This window comes from Bubalus bubalis, chromosome 6 (genome assembly GCF_019923935.1).
Source record: "Bubalus bubalis isolate 160015118507 breed Murrah chromosome 6, NDDB_SH_1, whole genome shotgun sequence".
NCBI classification, from domain to species: Eukaryota; Metazoa; Chordata; class Mammalia; order Artiodactyla; family Bovidae; genus Bubalus; species Bubalus bubalis.
Window position 1 is genome coordinate 26,166,597 of NC_059162.1, and position 13,062 is coordinate 26,179,658.

At 43.7% G+C, this 13,062-nt stretch overlaps 1 non-coding gene across 1 annotated transcript; it reads right to left on the reverse strand.

Moving 5' to 3' along the window:
• Window positions 1–1,065: 1,065 nt before the first annotated feature.
• TRNAE-UUC lies at window positions 1,066–1,138 on the reverse strand. Its single transcript has one exon. It is a non-coding gene; the product is annotated as a tRNA-Glu (tRNA).
• Window positions 1,139–13,062: the final 11,924 nt, after the last annotated feature.

Consider the following 13,062-nt stretch of genomic DNA (forward strand, 5'->3'; position numbering starts at 1 on the left):
GGGTTATCATATAGAAGAATCCTCCACTCCTGCCCTCTATCTCTCCAGAGCTTTCCAGGCTGCCAGCCCACCAACACCTGGGCACCTTGGAGGCAGCTCCCCCTCACCTCCAGAGCACAGCCCTGTCTGTTAGAATTTTCCCTTTGAATTGAGAGAAAATTGATCTTTCTGTAGCTTTCCTCCATCTGTTGTCCTTTACTTGGAGAGTGTTGGCTTTTTCCTCCCTTTATTCTATCTTGCTGAGTGACCTTGGGTAAACAATTCTCCTTGGCTTTCTGTGCCTGTACCCTCTCTGCTGGTCTGAGAGAATTTCTGTCAAGATCAAATAAAATTATCATATGAAAGCACTTTGAACAAGTAGATCAGTAGATCAGTCCTACAACATAGCAGGCCCTGGTGGTTCTTGGTTTGTTTGGCATTACCGTGTTTTGGCTCTCTTTGACTGACTTCCCTGAGACCTGCCAGCTGACTCTGCGGAGAACAGCTTATGTTCAGCGCCCAGTAGTCTCTGAGTGAGTCACTCACTGGTCTGACCTCCCCAAAAGGAAGGAAGTTAAAACAAAGTGAGGACTCGGAAGCATTTTGGACCACATCCCTAAACATAGCACTAAGATGCAGTACACATCCAAGTGTTCTGAAAGGATGGGATTTGGTCCAGGTATCCCATCAAGGACTATGTCCTGGTATATCCAAGAACTCTTCAGTGGTGCTTACACAAACCAGCCCCTGAAGCCACTTGAACTTCAGCTGGCACCTGCTTTGTTGCTGCATCAGCATCTCCTGAACCTTTGGTACTTGTGTCATTTCCCACTCATTGCCCCTGAGCCAATGATGCTGAGACACTGAAAATCATCCGAAAGTCCCACTGCTCCCAATTAAGAATCTCCTTCTCTCTAACCAAGAGTCAGGGCCCACAGCTACCTGCCGTGATCCTACTTACCTGTAAAGAAATGACTGTAAATGCAGTATTTTCTAATTATTATTTTGGCTGCACCGAGTCTTCATTGCAGCATGCAGGCTCAGCAGTTGTAGCATGAGTACTTAGCTGAGGATGTGGGATCCTAGTTTCCTGACCAGGGATCGAACCTGGGCCCCCTGCATTGAAAGTGCAGTGTCTTAACCACTGGACCACCAGGGACATATCAGTAAGTATTTTAATGAGTACAGGTTTCTTGCTCTGGAAGTATGTTCCAAGCCATGGACTGACTTCCATCATTCAGTATGCTGAATGTCTTCTGAACACCAGACCCTGTGTGATATGCTAGGAAATATGGATATATAAGCACAGCCCCTGACCTCAGGGAGCTTTCACTGAGGGGAGTCTGAGAGACATCTGAACTGTAAGCGCTCTGAAGGGCTGCAGGTTCTGTGACAGACTGAAGTGTAGGGAACAATAGGGGACACAGGGAGGAAGGAATCGGGGCTGTCTGAACAGGTAGGGTAGGGTAGGGGGAATCAGAGAAATTGCCATAGAAATGTGATGGTCACAGATGAGTCTTTAAAGAATGTGTACTTAGTGTGGTTGGGGGGCTGAGGCAGTAAACCATTTATCTGAAGCATAAACTCTAGTCACACGTCAAGGTTGGCAGTCCCATTGGATGCAATCTGATTTCTCCATCGCTTGGTTGAGGAGTGGAACCTGGATTTCAGCTCTGCGGCATTCAACGACAGCTGCCATATTCTCATTTGGAGGCTATTTTCTTTGTATTCTCATGTCAGTTTCTGAATTCTACTATTATAGGGCTTGCCCAATGTAGTAACTGCATGTGTGTCTGTATCCCCACTTATCCAGTTGGGTTGTGACTGTCTTGAGAGAAGAGTCTAGGTCTCTCTTTGTTACCCCTTCATTCAACAAACATTTATTGGGCCCCACTAGTACCAAGCCCTATGATAGCACTGCAGATAGAGCATCGAATAAGATAGATGTGGCTTCTGTCCTGATGGAGTTTCCACTCTAGCAGAGAAGATGGTCATTAGACAAATAATGAATTGCAGGTGTGATCAGAGCTTTGCCAGGAAAAGCCCACTGTGGTGTCACAGGGTAAAGCAGGGGACCTGATCTAGTCTGAGGATCCCTGGCAGATGACCCCAAAGGGTGTTTAAACTGGAAGACACTCATCATCAATTCTTGTCTGACTGGTTTTACATCTTGGTGCCATGATCTAAGGGACTTTCCAGGCAGGACTAGTGGTAAAGAACCCACCTGCCAATGCAGGAGACATAAGAGAGATGGGTTTGATCCCTGGGTCGGGAAGATCCCCTGGATGAAGGTATGGCAACCCTCTCCAGTATTCTCACCTGGAAAATCCCATGGACAGAAGATCCTGATGGGCTATGGTCCATGGGGTCACAAAGAGTCAGACATGACTGAAGCTACTTAGCACACACTCCATGCTCTCATGTCTACCCTCCAGTTCCAAATTCTGCAAAAACTCCAAAATTTATTCTTCTCTCTTTCTCTTTCTTCTTCTTCTCCTCCTTCTTCCTCTTTCTTCATAATAAAATACCAAGATTTATCTGAGCTAAAGGTCATCCAGGAAGCAATCACATTCCCCAGCCTCCCTTGAAGCTAGGAGAGACATATGACTACTTTCCTGCTACTGGAATGTGAATGGGAGTGATGTGAGCAACATCAGTACTATATTCTTTATAGAGAAAAGGGTTTGTGCTCCACGCTCCATTTCCTACTGTGTGGGAAAGAACAGCAACTGCTGTGGCCACCTTAAACCAAAGAGGGGAGCTGTCTCTGAGGATTCAAGGGCTGCCCAATGCCTGTATATCTAGAGCACCTTGGGCAACAGTGCTGTGTCTGCTCTAGACATCCAGCTATCTGTGAACCTCCCAACAAGAAGAACTAAACTTCTGCCTTTTGAGCCCCTGTATTTTGAGTCTCTCTGTGGGGAAGTAAAGCCTATAAGCTGACTCACATATCCAGGGTCTGTTTTCAGCATGTCTTTAGCTTAGCAGGGACCACAAAGGCATTTACCCAATTTGTCATTATCTGTGAATAGTTACAGCATGAGGTTTCTCTCTCTTCAGTTTAAACACATCATGGTCCCCATCAGGCTGTTGTTTCTTTGAACTCTTCCTCCCTCTTTCTGTGCTTACTTGTTCCTTCTTTCATCATTCATGTGCTCTAAATATTTGAAGGAGAATGAAAGTCATACTGTCATGGTTCATTTTTTTTTTTTGTTTGGCCAGGTCACAATGCCTTCAGAAGAGTGGCCTAGGAGAGAAAAGGGCTGTGAATGAGATTCTGAGAGGAAAGCCTTAGTTACCTGAAACTTGGTGAATCACAGCTCTCTATTAATGAGAATGCTTCTACCACATCTTTAGAAAGAAGAAAACTGCAACCAAATAAGCTGTTATGGAGAGATTCATTCAAAAAACCAGTTTTCTAAGCTTGTGCTAGAGTGTCAACCCAATTGGCTCTTCTCTCATGGTGGCAGCCACAGCCCAGTGGGAGGTGGGATGGGAATTTGTCATAATGGCTCTGAGGCTGTCCTTCCAACCTTGCTTTATTCCTGCTTTCATATCATGGGGAAATGGGCTATAAGGTCCATCTATTATGCTTAAAAATATTCTACAAATATGCAAGGCTACTTGTATAACGCATTGGTTCTGGTGTGCATCAATAGGAAGACACTTAAATTTAGAAGTATAATTTATCTAATAAAGAAAACAAAGGCAGTCACTTCAAAGGAGATAGTTTTCTATGGACTGACCTGCAAAAAATGTGCATGATGTGTGTGTGTTAGCAAAACAATTGTTTTTAAATAAAAATGAACACCTGATGTTTATGTATATATTTTCATATGCCTAGAAAAACAGACTGGAAGGACACACATGAAATTATTAATAATGGTTATCTCTGTGAGAGTTGGACTATGAAGAAGGCTGAGCACCGAAGAATTGATGCCTTTGAACTGTGGTGTTGGAGAAGACTCTTGAGAGTCCCGTGGGCTGCAAGGAGATCCAACCAGTCCATTCTGAAGGAGATCAGCCCTGGGATTTCTTTGGAAGGAATGATGCTAAAGCTGAAACTCCAGTACTTTGGCCACCTCATGCGAAGAGTTGACTCATTGGAAAAGACTCTGATGCTGGGAGGGATTGGGGGCAGGAGGAGAAGGGGACGACAGAGGATGAGATGGCTGGATGGCATCACTGACTCGATGGACATGAGTCTGAGTGAACTCCAGGAGTTGGTGATGGACAGGGAGGCCCGGCGTGCTGCAATTCATGGGGTTGCAAAGAGTCGGACATGACTGAGCGACTGATCTGATCTGATCTGGAGAGTAGATTGGGAGATGAGGGTAGGTTTTCATATTTTACTCTATAATTCTATGGTGTTTGTTTTTATAGTAGTAGAATTTCCCTGTGAGGCAGAGAACATACTTATCCTGCTCATTGCCCATTCATGGAGAGAATATGGGAGTGAGCAATGACAATGACAGTAATAACAAGTATTATTATTATTATATAGGTTATGTAGCATTTGCAATACAGTAAGCACCATGCTTTTGGAGAAGGCAATGGCACCCACTCCAGCACTCTTGCCTGGCAAATCTCATGGACAGATGAGCCTGGTGGGCTGCAGACCATGGGGTCGCTAGGAGTTGGACACGACTGAGCGACTTCACTTTCACTTTTCACTTTCACACATTGGAGAAGGAAATGGCAACCCACTCCAGTGTTCTTGCCTGGAGAATCCCAGGGATGGGGGAGCCTGGTGGGCTGCTGTCTCTGGGTCGCACAAAGTCAGACACGACTGAAGCAACTTAGCAGCAGCAGCAGCAGCAAGCACCATCCTTTAGATTTTATATATATTAATATATCTAATTTTCATAAATATGCTATGCAGTAAGTACTTTATCATCTCCATCTTACATATAAAGAGACAGAAGCACAGAGAGGGTAAGCAAGCTGTCCAAGGTAAGCAAGCTGTCCAAGGTAACCAAGTGGCAGAGCTGGCATTGAATCCAGGGGGCCCGGCTCCAGAGATTATTCTTAATCACTCTGTGCTATGTTGATTAATGAATGTAATGAATGAATGTTAAATTTTTTTAAATGTATTTTGGCTAAGTCTCTGATAAGTAGAAGAATCAATGAACCAGTAAAGTTCATTCCCAGAGCATTCTGCTTAATCAAGTCCTACAATTTATCTTTCATTGCAAGGTAATAGGCTGTTTATACTCAGAGCCTTCCAAAAGCTGAGAAGACACTGATGTTAACAGTTGCTGATGAGTGACTGGGAAAGGCTGATTGTTTTAATTTAAAGTAAGTGAAAGAATTAATTGCTAGCAAATTAAAAGGCTTCATCTGCCATTTCTCTGTTCCTCGGTTTTCTGTCTTCCACCCAGAACAATAACAGGGGCGTTGCAAGCACAAGCATGACCGCCTGGCTTTTCCTGTCTAAGCAGCCTGGTTTTGCAGCTTGTGCTTACATCTGGGAATCTGGAAAGGTAGGAAAGAATTCTGTACTCCAGAAGCATCTCTATGTACTTAAGGGACTAATGGGAACCCCCACCCCTCCACTCAGGGAAAAAGGCTAAAGCATAGACTATGAGTTCTTGGAGTAGAGGAATTAGATTTCATTCCATTTTTATCCTCTGCATCTCAGACTGCCTGGCATCTAGCACAAGTTTTACATAGGAAAGGTTATCGACACTGTCTGACCAGGAGAAATTTTGATGGTATAGAGGAAGCTCTAAGGAAAGTAATAAACACTCCTTGATTGAAATAGTTTTCTGGATCTGCAAATAACATTCATTCAGCAATTATGAGCACATACTCTTTGCAAAGCCTGTTACTAAATACAGGTGGACACAAAACAGTCTCAGTCTTCAAGAAGCTTAAAATAGAGTCTGAGAGATGTACACATGGTGTCAGCACTCTGACTTTAGAATAAGGAGACGTTTGTAAATTTGACATCAAGGAAAAGCTCTCTCTCCCTTTCTCCCTCTCTACTCGCCACTACCTCTCTCATCATAAAGATTACTCAGGAGTAATTTTGTGGATATATGAGATTTGTATACGTGTGGGAACTGAATATTGGCAGTACATGGGGAACAAATCAAAATTACTTCCCCAGGACAATTGAATGTGGCTTCCTGGCAGAGTGGAGATTGGTTTATCTGTGCACAGTTGAGTTGAAGGTTTGTGTGCAGATAAATCACTCTTCCACGGAACATCAGAAGAAGAACCAACAGAAAAAAAAGACGCATCAGCGTGCATAATGAGACTAATGACCTGGGGGAAGGAGAGGAGAGCTTAAGTTAGCAATTGTGCTGGCTATTGATCTTTCCCAGTCTTACAGAAAGGGCCCAGAGCACTCCTTAACTGAGACAGAACTGCGGAGGAGTTAGAAAGGTACTAGGAGAGAATCTGTGCCCCTTGCAGTTTGGTCTTCCTCAGAGTAGATCTGTGCAAGTGCTGCAGTTCTGAAAAGTGAAAAGGTATTAGTTGCTCAGTTGTGTTCTACTCTTTGCGACCCCATGGACTGTTCCCCCATGGACTGTAGCCCGCCAGGCTCCTCTGTCCATGGGATTCTCCAGGCAAGAATACTGGAGTGCATTGTTCGCTTCTCCAGGGGATCTTCCCCACTGAGGGACTGAACCTCTATCTCTGCATCTCCTGCATTGGCAGGCGGGGCTCTTTACTAGCTGAGCCACCAGGAAGTTAAAAGGACACCACAATTCTCAGATTGTTTCCAATCAGAATACTGACAATTCATTGACTATTTTTCATGAATATCTTTGTCTCTGGGAAGACAACACCGTGTAGGGGAGGCCTCGGTGTCAGACTGCCAGTGTTCAAAACTCATCAGCTATGTAATCGTGGACCAGGAAGCTTTATGTGGATGGTGATATATTCAAATGCATTGTTAAGATTAAATGAGATGGTATATGCAAAATATGTGGCAATCCATAAATCCTCAATAACTGCTAGCTATTATCATGTTCCATAGTCACAACAAGGAGTAATGTGTACAGGACCTTAATCTACCAAGTGTTTCATATGAATGTTCGCAGATGAAGCACTGTCCTTAAGAGTCAAACCTCTGGGCTCATACAGACCTGAGTTCAAATACTGGCTCCCTTCCCACCAATCTTGCAAACATTAGCAAACCAGTTAACCTCTAAGCCTTAGTTTCTTTTTGTGTAGAATGGGATAACAGTACGGCAGATGCATAAGGTAGTTGTGAAGATTAAATAATGTAAATTGTTCAGCACATACTAAGTGCTCGATAAATGTCAGCAATTACTTATCATCCCATTTCTCCTCCTATTGCTCTGTTCTGAGGGACCTATGACTTTGTACATTAGAGTTTTCCAGATTAGGTTGACTGCAAACATCCACCACATTGACTTCCCTGTAGCTCAAATGGTAAAGAATCTGCCTGTGATGCAGGAGACCAGGGTTTGATCCCTGGATCAGAAAGATTCTCTGAAGAAGGGAATGGCAATCCACTCCAGTATTCTTGTCTGGAGAATTCCAGACTGAGAAGGCTGGTAGGCTACAGTTCATGGGGTCACAAACAGTTGGATATGAGTGAGCGACTAACACACACATAAACATCCACAGCAGGACTTAGATCACAGTCCGTACAAGCCCAGCACCTGGCTGAGAACATTCTCCAGTGGTGACATAAGGGAGATGTTTCAGAAAATGAATTGGAGATGACTAAGAGGAGCAGCGGCTGCACTTTGCTGGAGCAACTGTGAAGAGATACCCCATGTCCAGGGTAAGAGAAACCCAAGTAAGATGGTAGGTGTTGTGAGAGGGCATGAGAGGGCAGACACACTGAAACCATAATCACAGAAAACTAGCCAATCTGATCAAACCAACCACAGCCTTGTCTAATTCAATGAAACTAAGCCATGCCCTGTGGGGCCACACAAGACAGACGGGTCATGGTGGAGAGGTCTGACAGAATGTGGTCCACTGGAGAAGAGAATGGAAAACCACTTCAGTATTCTTGCCTTGAGAACCCCATAAAGAGTATGAAAAGGCAAGAAGATAGGACACTGAAAGATGAACTCCCCAGGTCGGTAGGTGCCCAGTATGCTACTGGAGATCAGTGGAGAAATAACTCCAGAAAGAATGAAGGGATGGAGCCAAAGCAAAAACAATACCCAGCTGTGGATGTGACTGGTGATAGAAGCAGGGTCCGATGCTGTAAAGAGCAATATTGCATAGGAACCTGGAATGTCAGGTCCATGAATCAAGGCAAATTGGAAGTGGTCAAACAGGAGATAGCAAGAGTGAACATCGACATTCTAGGAATCAGCGAACTAAAATTGACTGGAATGGGTGAATTTAACTCAGATGACCATTATATCTACTACTGTGGGCAGGAATCCCTCAGAAGAAATGGAGTAGCCATCATGGTCAACAAAAGAGTCCATAATGCAGTACTTGGATGCAATCTCAAAAACAACAGAATGATCTCTGTTCATTTCCAAAGCAAACCATTCAATACCACAGTAATCCAAGTCTATGCCCCAACCAGTAATGCTGAAGAAGCTGAACTTGAACAGTTCTATGAAGACCTACAAGACCTTCTAGAACTAACACCCAAAAAAGATGTCCTTTTTTTTATAGGGGACTGGAATGCAAAAGTAGGAAGTCAAGGAACACCTGGAGTAACAGGCAAATTTGGCCTTGGAGTATGGAAAGAAGCAGGGCAAAGGTTAATAGAGTTTTGCCAAGAGAACGCACTGGTCATAGCAAACACCCTTTTCCAACAACACAAGAGAAGACTCTACACATGGACATCACCAGATGATCAACACTGAAATCAGATTGATTATATTCTTTGCAGCCAAAGATGGAGAAGCTCTATACAGTCAGCAAAAACAAGACCAGGAACTGACTGTGGCTCAGACCATGAACTCCTTATTGCCAAATTCAGACTTAAATTGAAGAAAGTAGGGTATTCAGGCATTCAGGTATGACCTAAATAAAATCCCTTATGATTATACAGTGGAAGTGAGAAATAGATTTAAGGGACTAGATCTGATAGATAGAGTGCCTGATGAACTACGGAATGAGGTTCGTGACACTGTACAGGAGACAGGGATCAAGACCATCCCCATGGAAAAGAAATGCAAAAAAGCAAAATGGCTGTCTGGGGAGGCCTTACAAATAGCTGTGAAAAGAAGAGAAGTGAAAAGCAAAGGAGAAAAGGAAAGATATTCCCATTTGAATGCAGAGTTCCAAAGAATAGCAAGGAGAGATAAGAAAGCCTTCCTCAGCAGTCAATGCAAAGAAATAGAGGAAAACAACAGAATGGGAAAGACTAGAGATCTCTTCAAGAAAATTAGAGATACCAAGGGAACATTTCATGCAAAGATGGGCTCGATTAAGGACAGAAATGGTATGGACCTAACAGAGCAGAAGATATTAAGAAGAGGTGGCAAGAACACACAGAAGAACTGTACAAAAATGATCTTCATGACCCAGATAATCACGATGGTGTGATCACTGACCTAGAGCCAGACATCCTGGAATGTGAAGTCAAGTGGGCCTTAGAAAGCATCACTACAAACAAATCTAGCAGAGGTGATGGGATTCCAGTGGAGCTATTTCAAATCCTAAAAGATGATGCTGTGAAAGTGTTGCACTCAATATGCCAGCAAATTTGAAAAACTCAGCAGTGGCCACAGGACTGGAAAAGGTCAGTTTTCATTCCAATCCCAAAGAAAGGTAATGCCAAAGAATGCTCAAACTACTGCACAATTGCACTCATCTCACACACTAATGTGTGAGATGTAATGAAAGTAATGCTCAAAATTCTCCAGGCCAGGCTTTAGCAATACATGCACCATGAACTTCCAGATGTTCAAGCTGGTTTTAGAAAAGGCAGAGGAACCAGAGATCAAATTGCCAACATCCACTGGATCATGGAAAAAGCAAGAGTGTTCCAGAAAAACATCTATTTCTGCTTTATTGACTATGCCAAAGCCTTTGACTGTGTGGATCACAATAAACTGTGGAAAATTCTGAAAGAGATGGGAATACCAGACCACCTGACCTGCCTCTTGAGAAACCTATATGCAGGTCAGGAAGCAACAGTTAGAACTGGACATGGAACAACAGACTGGGTCCAAATAGGAAAAGGGGTACGTCAAGGCTGTATATTGTTACCCTGCTTATTTAACTTCTATGCAGAGTACATCATAAGAAACTCTGGGCTGGAAAAAGCACAAGCTGGAATCAAGAATGCCAGAAGAAATATCAATAACCTCAGATATGCAGATGAGACCACCCTTATGGCAGAAAGTAAAGAGGAACTCAAAAGCCTCTTGATGAAAGTGAAAGTGGAGAGTGAAAAAGTTGGCTTAAAGTTCAACATTCAGAAAACGAAGATCATGGCATCTGGTCCCATCACTTCATGGGACATAGATGGGGAAACTGGAAACAGTGTCAGCCTTTATTTTTTGGGCTGCAGATCATGACTGCAGCCATGAAATTAAAAGACACTCCTTGGAGGGAAAGTTATGACCAACGTAGATAGCATATTGAAAAGCAGAGACATTACTTTGCCAACAAAGGTCCATCTAGTCAAGGTTATGGTTTTTCCAGTAATCATATGTGGATGTGAGAGTTGGACTGTGAAGAAAGCTGAGCGCCAAAGAATTGATGCTTTTGAACTGTGGTGTTGGAGAAGACTCTTGAGAGTCCCTTGGACTGCAAGGAGATCCAGCCAGTCCATCTTAAAAGATATCAGTCCTGGGTGTTCATTGGAAGGACTGATGCTAAAGCTGAAACTCCAATACTTCGGCCACCTCATGCAAAGAGTTGGCTCATTGGAAAAGACCCTGATGCTGGGAGGGATTTGGGGCAGGAGGAGAAGGGGACGACAGAGGATGAGATGGTTGGATGGCATTACCGACTCAATGGACGTGAGTCTGAGTGAACTCCAGGAGTTGGTGATGGACAGGGAGGCCTGGTGGGCTGCGATTCATGGGGTCGCAGAGTCGGACACGACTGAGCAACGGAACTGAACTGAAGGAGAAACACCTGTACCTAAGCCAGCACTGAAGATTCTAGTCCCAGAAGCTGTAAAGCCAGCAAGGAAGGTCTGGAAGGAGGACTCTCCTTGAATCTGGTATGGTGACACAGTAATCATTTCCCCTCCCTAAATGGAGACATGGAAGTAAACCTTCTCTTCTGGTCTTATCTGTTTATCAGGAATAAAGGCTGGGAGATGAGGATAGGCTCCAGATGTGTCCAGAGGCTATTGGCTGTACTCAGAGCTCTGCTAAGTATATCTTAAGTTGAGAGTGCAGAACATGGACTCATAGGGGTGGGGTCAGCCAGGACCTCTTGGATCAACCCCTGAGATGTTACCAGAAAGGCATAACTCAGCTCTGAGATCTGCTGAGTAAGAGACTGCTGTCTTCTTGCATATGTCTTAAGTTACTTCAGTCGTGTCTGGCTCTTTGCTACCCCATGGACTGTAGCCCAACAGGCTCCTCTGCCCATGGAATTATCCAGGCAAGAATACTGGAGTGGATTGCCATTTCCTCCCTCAGGGGATCTTCCTGACCCAGTGATGGAGCCCACGTCTCTTATGTCTCCTGCATTGCCAGGCGAGTTCTTTACATCTAGTGCCACCTGGGAAATCCTGTTGTCTCCTTGAGGAGCCTATAGCAATTGCCATCAAGAGACAGGAAGGGACAGTCTTTTATTCCTATTGATCCAATCTTTCACCTGCCTCCCGTTCACTTTCTTTGCCCCCATCTAGTTACCTCCCAAATTGCACTTCCCCAGACTCTGTATTCTCCCTCCATAGACATGCACACTTACTCAGCTGTTTTGGAGTTGTGTGTGTGCTCCATCTTCTGCATAGATCTTATGCTGACCCAGAGAAGTATCCAAGAATGTCTATGTATAGTGTGTACCCCATTGTATATGTGAATATGTGTATTTGTGTGATCTTTAGGTTTAGCTTTCGGGTTATGATTTTGCTTTAAATTCCTGATACCTACATATCTAGATCACACAAATACACATATTTTCATTCCACAATTCACACAAATACATAGTTCTCATTCCAATCCCAAAGAAAGGCAATGCCAAAGAATGCTCAAACTACCGCACAATTGCACTCATCTCACACGCTAGTAAAGTAATGCTCAAAATTCTCCAAGCCAGGCTTCAACAGTATGTGAACCAAGAACTTCCAGATGTTCAAGTTGGATTTAGAAAAGATAGAGGAACCAGAGATCAAATTGCCAACATCCGCTGGGTCATCAAAAAAGCAAGAGAGTTCCAGAAAAACAACTACTTCTGCTTTATTGACTATGCCAAAGCCTTTGACTGTGTGGATCACAATAAACTGTGGAAAATTCTGAAAGAGATGGGAATACCAGACTACCTGACCTGCCTCCTGGGAAATCTGTACGCAGGTCAGGAAGCAACAGTTAGAACTGGACATGGAACAACAGACTGGTTCCAAATAGGAAAAGGGGTACGTCAAGGCTGTATATTGTCACCCTGCTTATTTAACTTATATGCGGAGTACATCATGAGAAATGCCGGGCTGGAGGAAGCATAAGCTGGAATCAAGATTGCCAGGAGAAATATCAATAACCTCAGATATGCCTTGTGGCACAAAGTGAAGAAGAACTAAAGAGCCTCTTGATGAAAGTCAAAGAGGAGAGTGAAAAACTTGGCTTAAGACTTAACATTCAAAAAACTAAGATCATGGCATCTGGTCCCATCACTTCGTGGCAAATAGATGGGGAAACAATGGAAACAGTGACAGACTTTATTTTTGTGGGCTCCAAAATCACTGCAGATGGTGACTGCAGCCATGAAATTAAAAGATGCTTGCTCCTTGGAAGAAAAGCTATGACCAGCCTAAACAGCATATTAAAAAGCAGAGACATAACTTTGCCAACAAAGGCCCAAGTAGTCGAAGCTAAAGTTTTTCCAGTAGTCATGTATGGATGTGAGAGTTGGACCATGAAGAAGGTAAACACCAAAGAATTGCTGCTTTTGAACTGTGGTGTTGGAGAAGACTCTTGAGAGTCCCTTGGACTGCAAGGAGAT